Source organism: Bos javanicus, chromosome 23 (assembly GCF_032452875.1).
Source record: "Bos javanicus breed banteng chromosome 23, ARS-OSU_banteng_1.0, whole genome shotgun sequence".
Taxonomy (NCBI): domain Eukaryota; kingdom Metazoa; phylum Chordata; class Mammalia; order Artiodactyla; family Bovidae; genus Bos; species Bos javanicus.
This window is the reverse complement of record NC_083890.1, coordinates 29,931,081-29,942,344: the sequence shown is the minus strand read 5'-3', so window position 1 is coordinate 29,942,344 and position 11,264 is coordinate 29,931,081. Positions and strand designations below refer to the sequence as shown.

General features: G+C 38.5%; 2 pseudogenes; one reads left to right on the top strand and one right to left on the bottom strand.

Annotated features, from left to right (window-relative positions):
• The first annotated feature begins 1,723 nt into the window (after positions 1-1,723).
• LOC133235922 (protein FAM177A1-like) lies at positions 1,724-2,811 on the top strand (annotated as a pseudogene).
• A 721-nt stretch (positions 2,812-3,532) lies between these two features.
• LOC133236000 (olfactory receptor 2W1-like) lies at positions 3,533-6,140 on the bottom strand (annotated as a pseudogene).
• Between the last annotated feature and the right edge of the window lie 5,124 nt (positions 6,141-11,264).

Below are 11,264 nucleotides of genomic sequence, written 5' to 3'. Positions count from 1 at the left end.
CTATTCATCAATCATTGATTAAGCCTTATTTGCTTCATGGTGCTGGTTTAGGCACAGTATATGGTAGAAATGAATATATTTATTAGTCATATTAAATAGCACATAATATAGTTGAATTGGGGCAACAAAAGAAACACAAACTTGCAAAATAAAAGACTAAGTATAACATTTCATGCCTTTCCATGATTTCTCTTTCCTTTGTTCTATTTTCCTCCACTATAGTGTTTCTATTTCCCAACTATTACTTCCATCTAAACATCTAGTCCCAACAAGGCTCCTAACATTTTTAGAGAGTGTTCAAGAAATACTTACGTAATCTAATCAGTTCGTCTAGTTTTGAGTTACTTCTGCCTTCTTGCTTCAGTCTGTCCTTTGTTGATGTGTGATGTGCCTAGAAATCCCCATTGCACCAGTGTTTGCCAAGCAGAGGTCAGTACTTACTGCTGTCTGGTGCTACTGCTCTACAAACCTGTATCCAAGTTTCTTAGTTTGAGCTCCAATATTCTGGGCCTCCAATGATAGGAACTGACTTCATTTTTCCTCATTCTGAGTCTCTGTCATAATGAAATGGCTTTCTTTTTATCAAATCCAATTCTTATTCATTCTTTTTTTTTTTTTTTTTTACTAGTCATCTATTTTGCACTAGATTCTGGGTATGTAATGGTAGATAAGTCCCTTATGTCTCAATTTGTAAAAAATCTGCCTACAATGTGGGAGACCTGGGTTCGATCCCTGGATTGGGAATACCCTTGGAGAAAGGAAAGGCTACCCACTCCAGTATTCTGGCCTGGAGAATTTCATGGACTGTATAGTCCATAGTCATTGGAAAAGACTCTGATACTGGGAGGGATTGGGGGCAGGAGGAGAAGGGGACGACAGAGGATGAGATGGCTGGATGGCATCACTGACTCGATGGATGTGAGTCTGGGTGAACTCCGGGAGTTGGTGATGGACAGGGAGGCCTGGTGTGCTGCGATTCATGGGGTCACAAAGAGTTGGACACGACTGAGCGACTGAACTGAACTGATAGTCCATAGGGTTGCAAAGAGTCAGACATGACTGAGCAACTTTCACTTTTTAAGACACAAAAAATCACTAACATCATGGAGTTTATTGTCCAAAGCTATATAGAGATATTAACCAAAATATTTTTAATTTATCATCTTAACGGGGAGACACTTGCTTTTCAACTCCTGCTTTGGTCTGATTACCATGCCTCATGCCTTTTGACTTTTGCATATTATCCACCAAAATTTATTTATTGATGATTTTTATCTACCACTTATAAGTGTTCACTACTCTAGTTTGTTTCACTGAAATCAAGGGTATAAACTTGATTCTCCTGTAAGATTGTCTAATCAACTATACCTCCCATCTGCTGATGCCTATTGCATGAGGAGATGGAATTAGTATGAGGCCCTATTCCATCCCATTTTCCTATACTAATGAACTGTACCACTTGTTTCTGATTTGGAGATTTCATATTAAATTTTTAAAATGAATTATTATTTGTGATTTTTTTAATATAAATTTATTTATTTTAATTGGAGGATAATTACTTTACAATATTGTATTGGTTTTGCCATACATCAACATGAATCCGCCACGGGTGTACACGTGTTTCTCATCCTGAACCCTTCTCCCACCTCCCTCCTTAAAAAAGCATTAAGTTACTCAAACCGACACTAAACTTGTAAGAAATAACAATACATTTCTCGGCCTGGCGCTAGGCGGGCCCTGCCGCGCCAGCAGTCCTGTGGCGTCGGCAGCGATGGAGCGGGAGCCAGCGAGCTGTGAGGAGGGAGAAGCCGTGAATGCCTCGGGAGCTGTGGCCGCCTCGGCGTTCAGGGAATCGGCACAGCAGATGAGTAATGCTAAAGAGGCTTTGAAAATGTAGAACTGGGAGTCATAGGAAAAAAGAAGAAAGTCCCAAGGAGAGTCATCCACTTTGTTAGCGGTGAAACAATGGCAGAGTACAGCATAGACGAAGATGAAGTGGACAGCCTGGAGAAGAAAGACGTTCTGCCTCCTGTTGATCCGACAAAACTTACCTGGGGCCCCTACTTATGGTTTCACATGCTTTGTGCTGCCACATCCACCCTCTCAGTTTGTGACTTTCTTGGAGAGAAGATTGCATCTGTTTTGGGCATCAGCACCCCAAAATACCAGAATGCAATTGATGAGTATTACCGGATGAAGAAGGAGGAAGAAGAAGAAGAAGAAGAAGAAAATAGAATGTCAGAAGAAGCAGAAAGACAATACTAACAAAATAAGCTGCAGGCTGATTCCGTTGTTCAGTCCGATCAACCAGAAACGCTGGCATCCAGTTCATTTGTGAATCTCAATGTTGAAAAGGAGGGAGATTGTGAAGTAATTACAGAAAGCAAACAAAATCCAGTCTCTGTCCCTCTGTAGAATGAAATGACTATCAGACTTCTAAGGTAGTTTTTATACCAGAAACTTTCACATTCTCTATTCAATGGGTCTTGGGACTTAATACAATTATTTATATTTTAAATTATTATCAAGAAAGGGAAGAATGTTTCTTTATTCTTAAACTCTATCTAGCAAAAGCCAGATTTGAAATTTGGATCTTTGTATTGTGCTTTTACTGTGTCAAATTAGTGCTTTGGTTTTAAAATGATCTTTAAAAAAGGTAAGGACATTCTAGAGCCTTAACCACCAACTAGGAAGAGTTAAATTATCAAGCTTGTCTTTGTGTAAGAAAAAAAAAATGGGTAAGTTGCTGATGAAGACTAACTGGAGCTGATATTTGTGGTCTTGGATTAAAATGAGGATTTTTGCCCTAGATTTTCTCATGTTATGTCTTATATTTATATATCTAACCATTCATTTCATACTAAGGATGGTTTACTGAGTGTAATAAAAGGAGCACGATAAAAAAAATACATTTCTCACTGTTGATAAGAGAACAATGGTTGTATAAGCATTTGTTATCTTTCCACTCTATTCTAAGATTAAAGGAAGCAAATGGGAAGGAATCTAAAAGGACAGAGGTCGTTTTGTGACATATTGCTTTAAGATAGTAAAGCTGGAGCAGCTCTAGGGAATGTTGAGGTTTATGATGTGGACACAGTAATGAGTACCTGAAATGAAAAGTGGTATCTACCTTGGAGATGCAAACAGGGATGCCGGCGTATTTAAAAGTTCATCTTACTTTTGACATAGGCTGCAATGATACCAGGTCTTTTAGTAAGTGAAAAGTTGTGCATCTGATGCCAAAATGTAAATGCATGTGGAGAGAGGTCATGATACCAGTAAATGACAGCAGTATGAAGGGAAGAAGGTACATGGTTCCTCAGGCTTTAGAATTCATAAGATTCACATGGTATACTTGTTAAAAATTAAAGTACTTGTGTTTCATACTCAGAATTTCTGATTAAAAGCATTTGATTGTGCCCTGGGATGGGCATTTTAAATAAAACCATGGGTGATTCTGATGCAGGCTGCTTAGGACCACACTGTGGAAAGTTCTAGTCTAGATAGTTGCTCAGCCAAAATGACATGAGGTTCAAATGAATCCATGTATTTTAAAAATAGGAGCAAAAGGAATGATCTAGAAATAGAATAAAGCCAATAGCTCAAATACCACTTTCTAAAGTAGTGAGTGTGGGATTATTTCCTCATAAGGGAGTTGTGGTTGAAATGCTGTCTTCAAGAGAGGGTCTCAATTCAATTAACACTAGGAGGTATCAGTTCAGTTCAGTTCAGTTGTTCAGTCATGTCCGACTCTTTGTGACCCCATGAATTGCAGCAGGCCAAGCCTCCCTGTCCATCACCAACTCCCGGAGTTCACTCTGACTCACGTCTATCAAGTCAGTGATGCCATCTAGCCACCTCATCCTCTGTCATCCCCTTCTCCTCTTGCCCCCAATCCCTCCCAGCATCAGAGTCTTTTCCAATGAGTCAACTCTTCACATGAGGTGGCCAAAGGACTGGAGTTTCAGCTTTAGCATTATTCCTTCCAAAGAAATCCCAGGGCTGATCTCCTTCAGAATGGACTGGTTGGATCTCCTTGCAGTCCAAGGGACTCTCAAGAGTCTTCTCCAACACAACAGTTCAAAAGCATCAATTCTTTGGTGCTCAGCCTTCTTCACAGTCCAACTCTCACATCCATGCATGACCACAGGAAAAACCATAGCCTTGACTAGACGAACCTTTGTTGGCAAAGTAATGTCTCTGCTTTTGAATATGCTATCTAGGTTGGTCATAACTTTCCTTCCAAGGAGTAAGTGTCTTTTAATTTCGTGGCTGCAGTCACCATCAGCAGTGATTTTGGAGCCCAGAAAAATGAAGTCTGACACTGTTTCCACTGTTTCCCCATCTATTTCCCATGAAGTGATGGGACCAGATGCCATGATAGCAGACGTAGATATTTTTCTGGAACTCTCTAGCTTTTTCGATGATCCAACGGATGTTGACAATTTGATCTCTGGTTCCTCTGCCTTTTCTAAATCCAGCTTGAACATCTGGAAGGTACGTACAGTTCCATGTCTTGGCTATTGTAAGTTGTGCTGCTATGAGCATTGGGGTGCATATATCTTTTTTAAGTAGAGTTTTCTCCCATGCCAAGGAATGGGGTTTCAAGATTGTGTAGTAACTCTATCTTTAGCTTTTAAAGGAACCTCCATACTGATTTCCATACTGGCTGCTCCAACTAACATTCCCACCAACAATGTAGGAGGGTTCCTTTTTCTCCACAGCCTTTTCAGCATTTATTATCTGTAGACTTTTAAATGACAGCCATTCTGACTGTTGTGAGGTGATACCTCACTGTAATTTTGATTTGGATTTCTCTAATGATTGATGATATTGAGCATCTTTTCTTGTGCCTGTTGGCCATTAGTTAGTGACTTTGATTAGTTGAGAATCAACTTGGCATTATAGGATACTGACATTAAAATATAAGCACATTTTCTAGGCATTATTTTCATTTTTAGGTAAAGGCTGCTACTAAAATAATTTCACAATGAACTAAAGGTTACATGGGGCCAATTTCTTTATTGGAAATGCCTTGTGAAAAGATGTTAGTGTCCTATTGTTTCTACAGAAAGTTTTTCTTTTCTAATCAGCCTCTTCATGGCCCCCTTGAACTCCTTATTCCTTTGTGTATAGATCAGACAGAGGATGAGATGGCTGGATGGCATCACTGATTCGATGGACATGAGTTTGAGTGAACTTCAGGAGTTGGTGAAGGACAGGGAGGCCTGGCATGCTGTGATTCATGGGGTTGCAAAGAGTAGGACATGACTGAGCAACTGAACTGAACTGAATTGATAGAGCAGTGGGTTCAAGCTGTGAGTAACAATAGAGTAAAAGATATTGAGTAGTTTACCCTCATCCTGAGATGGACTGTTTCCTGGTTGTATGTACATGTAGATAACAGTCCCATAGAAGATGGATACCACAATGAGATAAGAGGAACAGGTCCCAAATGCTTTTTGTCTCCCTGCTGCACACTTGATCTTGAGCACAGCTACAGCAATGAAGCTATATGAAACCAGAATGAGAAGAAGTGGTGAGAGGAAAATGAAAAAACACGATGCAAATAAGATTTCTTCCATGACTTTGGTGTCCACACATGCAATTTTGACCATTGCAGATATCTCACAGAAATAGTGATCCAGGTGGTTTTCACATCGAGGAAGACTCATAGCATAGGGAGAGAGGATCATGCAATTAATGATACCAATTATCCAGGTCATGGTCACTAGGCCTCGACAGAGTTGAGGGTTCATTATTGTCATATAATGTAGAGGCTTGCAGACAGCATTGAATCTGTCATTGGACATCACACCCCAGGAGCATACATTCAACTGTGCATAATGTCACATCAGTTAAAAGATGAAAGGCACAACCACTGAAAGAGATTTTTTTGTCTTTACCCCAAACATTGACCAACATCTGTGGGACTATATTTGTGGTATAACAGAGATCCAAGATGGCCCAATTTCTGAGGAAGAAGTACATAGGAATTTGGAGACGTTCCTCTAGTAATGGCAGCAGGATGATGGCAATATTTCCTATCAAGGCAATAGTGTAGAAGAAAAAGACAACTCCATAGATAATCATCTCCAGTTGAGGCCACCCAGGAAACCAAAGTAGCTATCATTGATCATTTCTTCTTATTTTCTTGATATCAACTGTGAAAATAAAATATTAAGTATTAGAAGCCATAGTGAGTATGTTTTTAAACAGTATTGCAGATATATATTGCTAAGATAAACATCACACAATTAAAAAGTTAGTATATAAGTCTCATAATTATTCTAAATTTCCTGTTTATCCAATTTGGTATAAAATTTATTTCAAGGGCAATTTGCCTCCAGCGTTTATACTCTCAATTACTTTGTCTCCTTCTGTGTCAAGGCAAAAAAACTGCAGAAGTCTCAGAAGAAAATCCTGAGAAAAATGGTTGAATGAAGCCAGATGGACTTCCCTTTACAAATCAGGATGCTGGAAAGGGGGTTGGGAATCAGCAAGAAATTATTGCCTCCTTCATCCAAGGGTTCATAGAAAATGAAGGTTTTATAACTCTTATTCCTTTTCTTAGTTAAGCTGCAAAGGTTCAATCCTGTTATCCATTTTCACTCTGCTATATAAATCTTCTGATCTTATATTTTAAAATGCAAAATTTCTTTCAACTAAAAACTGTATCCCAATCATTATTTTCCTTTTTCCACTCCTCCCCAGAAACAGCATTCTCCCTCTTTCATTGCAGGTACCATATTTTTCATCTGTGTTTTTGATTCCAAATTCTATCATTTCCTATGGAGTGATGCTTTTAAATGGACCCATTTCTTAGTTTTATGTTCAATCATTAATATTCACAAATGACTATGTGACTATATGAATTGTCCATATCCTATCCCTCATCTTACAGAAGCTCCAGTTCTTATGCATCTAAAATGTTAAACCACTCCAAGAGGGGGGAAATTGTGTTATTTTTATGTTCATATCCCTAGTGACTTTTCTCAGATTTAGCACAGAAAAAAAATCTGTAAACATTTGATGTTGTTCCAAAGAGACTTTGATGACCACATGTGGATATTTGTTTTCCTATCTAACAAAATTAGTGTCTTTTTACAAATGCATTTCTACTAAGAAAATGTCTGTCAAGCACACTAATGGGTTCTTAGTTTCTAAACCAATGGTCTTTTCTAAATTATTTGTCTACTTGAATTCTCTATGGCAGGTTAATGCCTTCTATATCAGACCTGCCCTTTGCCTTCAGATATAATTCTCTTAAATTTTTCACTAGCATTTGCCCCAGTGCAATTTCCATTCTTTTCCTCCTTTCTTCCTGCATTTATAAACAACATTCTCTAATGGAATTCCCTTCCCCCATATATCCTCTGCCTCTATGACTTAAGTTACTAATTCTGCACACCTAACTAAGAATTCTATTTTTTATGGCCCCTTCATCTTTTGCAGCTTCAAATTTACAAATTTAGCTAATCTGTGGGGATTTCCACTGGATTTTACTCCCATATCAAGCAATATGCAAAATTGAATTCATTCTGTTTTAAATCTTAAAACAAAAGCTTTTTATCCATATAGCTGCCTCATAAGGTATCTCCTAGGTTCTTAACAAATGTTTGTTAAAATGAATTTATGAATTTGGGGGACAGAAATTAAAAACACAAATACCCATTTTCATATGAAATCAATTAGGATTTAATATACATCTCAAACTTTGAAGAAAAGAAAATTGGTATAAAAGCCAGAAGCTTTTATGCAAATTCTTTAAATTGGAAATCTTATCAAATGTTTTTAAAACAGCATAATTTCTCTCCCCACTTACCCTAATTAAGCTTAGTGAGCTTTTCTGTGGTGGTGATTTAACCAAGGACTTTCTGGAAGAGAAAAATCCAACTCTTCTAAAGTAGGAAAAGTTTCTTTCTCTCTTTCTCTAAATAAGACTGAATATGTAATTCTTCATTACATGCTGCTGCTACTGCTGCTAAGTCGCTTCAGTTGTGTCCGACTCCATGCGACCACATAGATGGCAGCCCACTAGGCTCCTCTGTCCCTGGGATTCTCCAGGCAAGAACACTGGAGTGGGTTGCCATTTCCTTCTCCAATGCATGAAAGTGAAAAGTGAAAGTGAAGTCACTCAGTCGTGTCTGACTCTTAGCGACCCCATGGACTGCAGCCCACCAGGCTCCTCCGTCCATGGGATTTTCCAGGCAAGAGTACTGGAGTGGGGTGCCATCAACTTCTCCGTCTTCATTACATAGTTCATACAATTTCCTCCCACTTGCCATTGAGATCCTACATGATAGCGGCAGGAGGCAGCCACTGCCTGTCATCTTTCGCAGTTCATGTACCCATTCAAGAAGACTCTTCCCATTATACATTTCAGAGAAAAAAACATCTTCAGTGTGAAAGATAACAAGTAGTTTTCCCTAATCAGCCAAGATAAAATTTGTTGAGTCTGGGAAGATCTTGGGGACATTGGGTTACTCAATAGCAATTAAATGAGTGTTGTATAATTATCCAAGGAAGATCATTAAAAAAAAAAAAATCTCCCAGGAGAAGTTCCCCTAGTTAACCAATAATATTGATATATGATTAAATAAATAACTACAACAATTTTACAAGTCAGTATACATTTCTTATAAGTGGTTTGATCAATAAAATGCTTTTTTATTATCCTACTTTATATGGGAAAACATTGCTTGTCTAGAAGTTATAGATTATTACAAGGTAACAGACATAATGAACAATACAGATGAGACACACAAACCTACATACGATAGTAACTGTACTTTTTATCTTTTCTATCACCTCTAGTTTGTATCACCTAAACTTTCAAATATATTTTCATAACAATGAAATACCTAGTTTTGGCAAAAAAGGACAATGTCAACAGTAGGTGAACCTCATAGAAGTGTACCAGACTCACTACCACAGATAGAAAGGGTGAGAGAATTATAGTGACAATCATTGGATAGCTTTATGATTGAAAACCGTAATTTATTATTTAAACATTTGCCTGTTACTCCCATTGAGGGCACACTGATCAATTACACACTCCTTGGAAATTGCCATTTTTTTTATAACTGAGATTTTATTGGTTGTTTTGAGGATCACTATATAGACATTTCAGTTTGTACACAATTCTTCACATTTGTACCAAAAATCTAAAAAATCATGTAGTTGTGATTCTTAATAGTTGCTCTGTGACTTTTCAGCTTAAAATTTGGAGCAAATTTTTCTTAACAGGATATCAAGTATAAATTATATTCAAATATTGATATTCTGTTACATCATAAGTCCCACTAATTCACAATTTAATATCATATACACTACATACTCAAACTGTCAATCATTCACAGCACATTAACGAAGTTACTAGGAAAACTGGACTACCAGGACCATAGATATTTTAGTGTGCACAAAATCCTGACCAGGAGAGCCAAGATCAAAGAGTGGTTTGCTGTAGGAAACAATTCTACCAAAACAATATGGGAAGAGAATTTAAAGTGTTCAAGGCATTAAAAGCACAACTGACTCCAAATTGCCATTTAGTATGCTTTTGTATTATAGGATCCAAGACAATCAAAGCCTCCCATATTCAATATCCCACTATTTTCTGGTTACACCAAAAAATAAACAACCAGAAAATGATTTCACTTCTTAAAAAAAAAGAATTTACACTTAAAAAATGGGATGAGGTGGGATTCCCTCCTTTAAAAATTTTTTATAGAGCTACTAAAAAACTTGCATTTACAAAATAGTTGATAAAAATATTCCTCAGGATTGTACAAGAAGGGAAATAGGGCCCACTGACAAGACTGGGTGTGTGGTATTAATCAGACTTGGCTTCTTTATTTTCTGCTTCATCAGAGGCTGGGCTCTCCTCGTTTTTAGTCTCTCCATTTTCTGCAGGTAAGTCTTCTTTAGTCTCTTGGTTGGCCACTTTCACCTGTTTTCTCCTTGCTCCTCTTTTCCCTTTTGTTTGCACTTTTTTGTCTGAAGATTTAACCTTTCCTGCCGCCATTTTGGCTTCAATTCAGTTCAGTTCAGTCGCTCAGTCGTGTCTGACTCTTTGCAACCCCATGAACCGCAGCACGCCAGGCCTCCCTGTCTATCACCAACTCCCGGAGCCTATCGAAACTCATGTCCATCCAGTCGGTCCATCCACTCATGCCATCCAACCATCTCATCTTCTGTCGTCCCCTTCTTCTCCTGCCCTCAATCTTTCCCAGCATCAGGGTCTTTTCAAATGAGAAGGCTCTTCGCATCAGGTGGCCAAGGTTTTGGAGTTTCAGCTTCAACATCAGTCCTTTCAAAGAACACCCAGGGCTGATCTCCTTTAGGATGGACTGGTTGGATCTCCTTGCAGTCCAAGGGACTCTCAAGAGTCTTCTCCAACACCATAGTTCAAAAGCATCAATTCTTCGGTGCTCAGCTTTCTTTATAGTCCAACTCTCACATTCATACATGACTACTGGAAAAACCACAGCCTTGACTACACGGACCTTTGTTGACAAAGTAATGCCTCTGCTTTTTAATATGCTCTTTGGCTTAGCTTCCACTTTTGCAGGAGCTGGTTTAGCTGACAACCTCCCCGATCTCCTCTTGGGCTCCTCCTTTGCTGACCCCTCAGTGGAGCTGACCTTCCTCTTGGGCATCTTGGCGTAGGGGCAGGCAAGAACCTGCCTGAGGGCCGCGGTGAGCCTAGAGCCTTCGCAAAGCTGAGTAGCCTGACCTCTGCTGCTCCTCCCGCCGCCCGAGCTCCAAATTGCCATTTTATATGTATGTAGTTCCAAATAATATTCAGCAGTTTTTGCTGTTGAATAGTTTTAGTAACTGCATCAGAAAATGTAAGCCTTGTCAGTGATCCTTAGGTTATTTATAATGGCAGATTAAAATTCTATTATAGTATAATGAAAAATCATTACTTCTCCTTGCCTGAGAAACTTCTTCAACAAGGAAAATAATAAAAGCACAAATGCAAACTTCATTTTAAAATCTGATCTCTGAAATATAGATCATAAAATAGAAAAAGACTCTGGAATTAGAGAAGGCCAGACAGGTGTGGAACAATGCAGGAAAAGGGTGCCCACTACTGCAAATAGCTGAAAGAACCCCTATCTCTCTGTGAATATAGCCTGTGGTGAATTATCTGACTCATTAAAACAACAGGAACGGGAATTGAGGCATTATCAATGGGAGAATTCCTAATCCTGAAATGACTTATAGAAAAAGCTAAGAAGAAACCACTGAGCTAAATG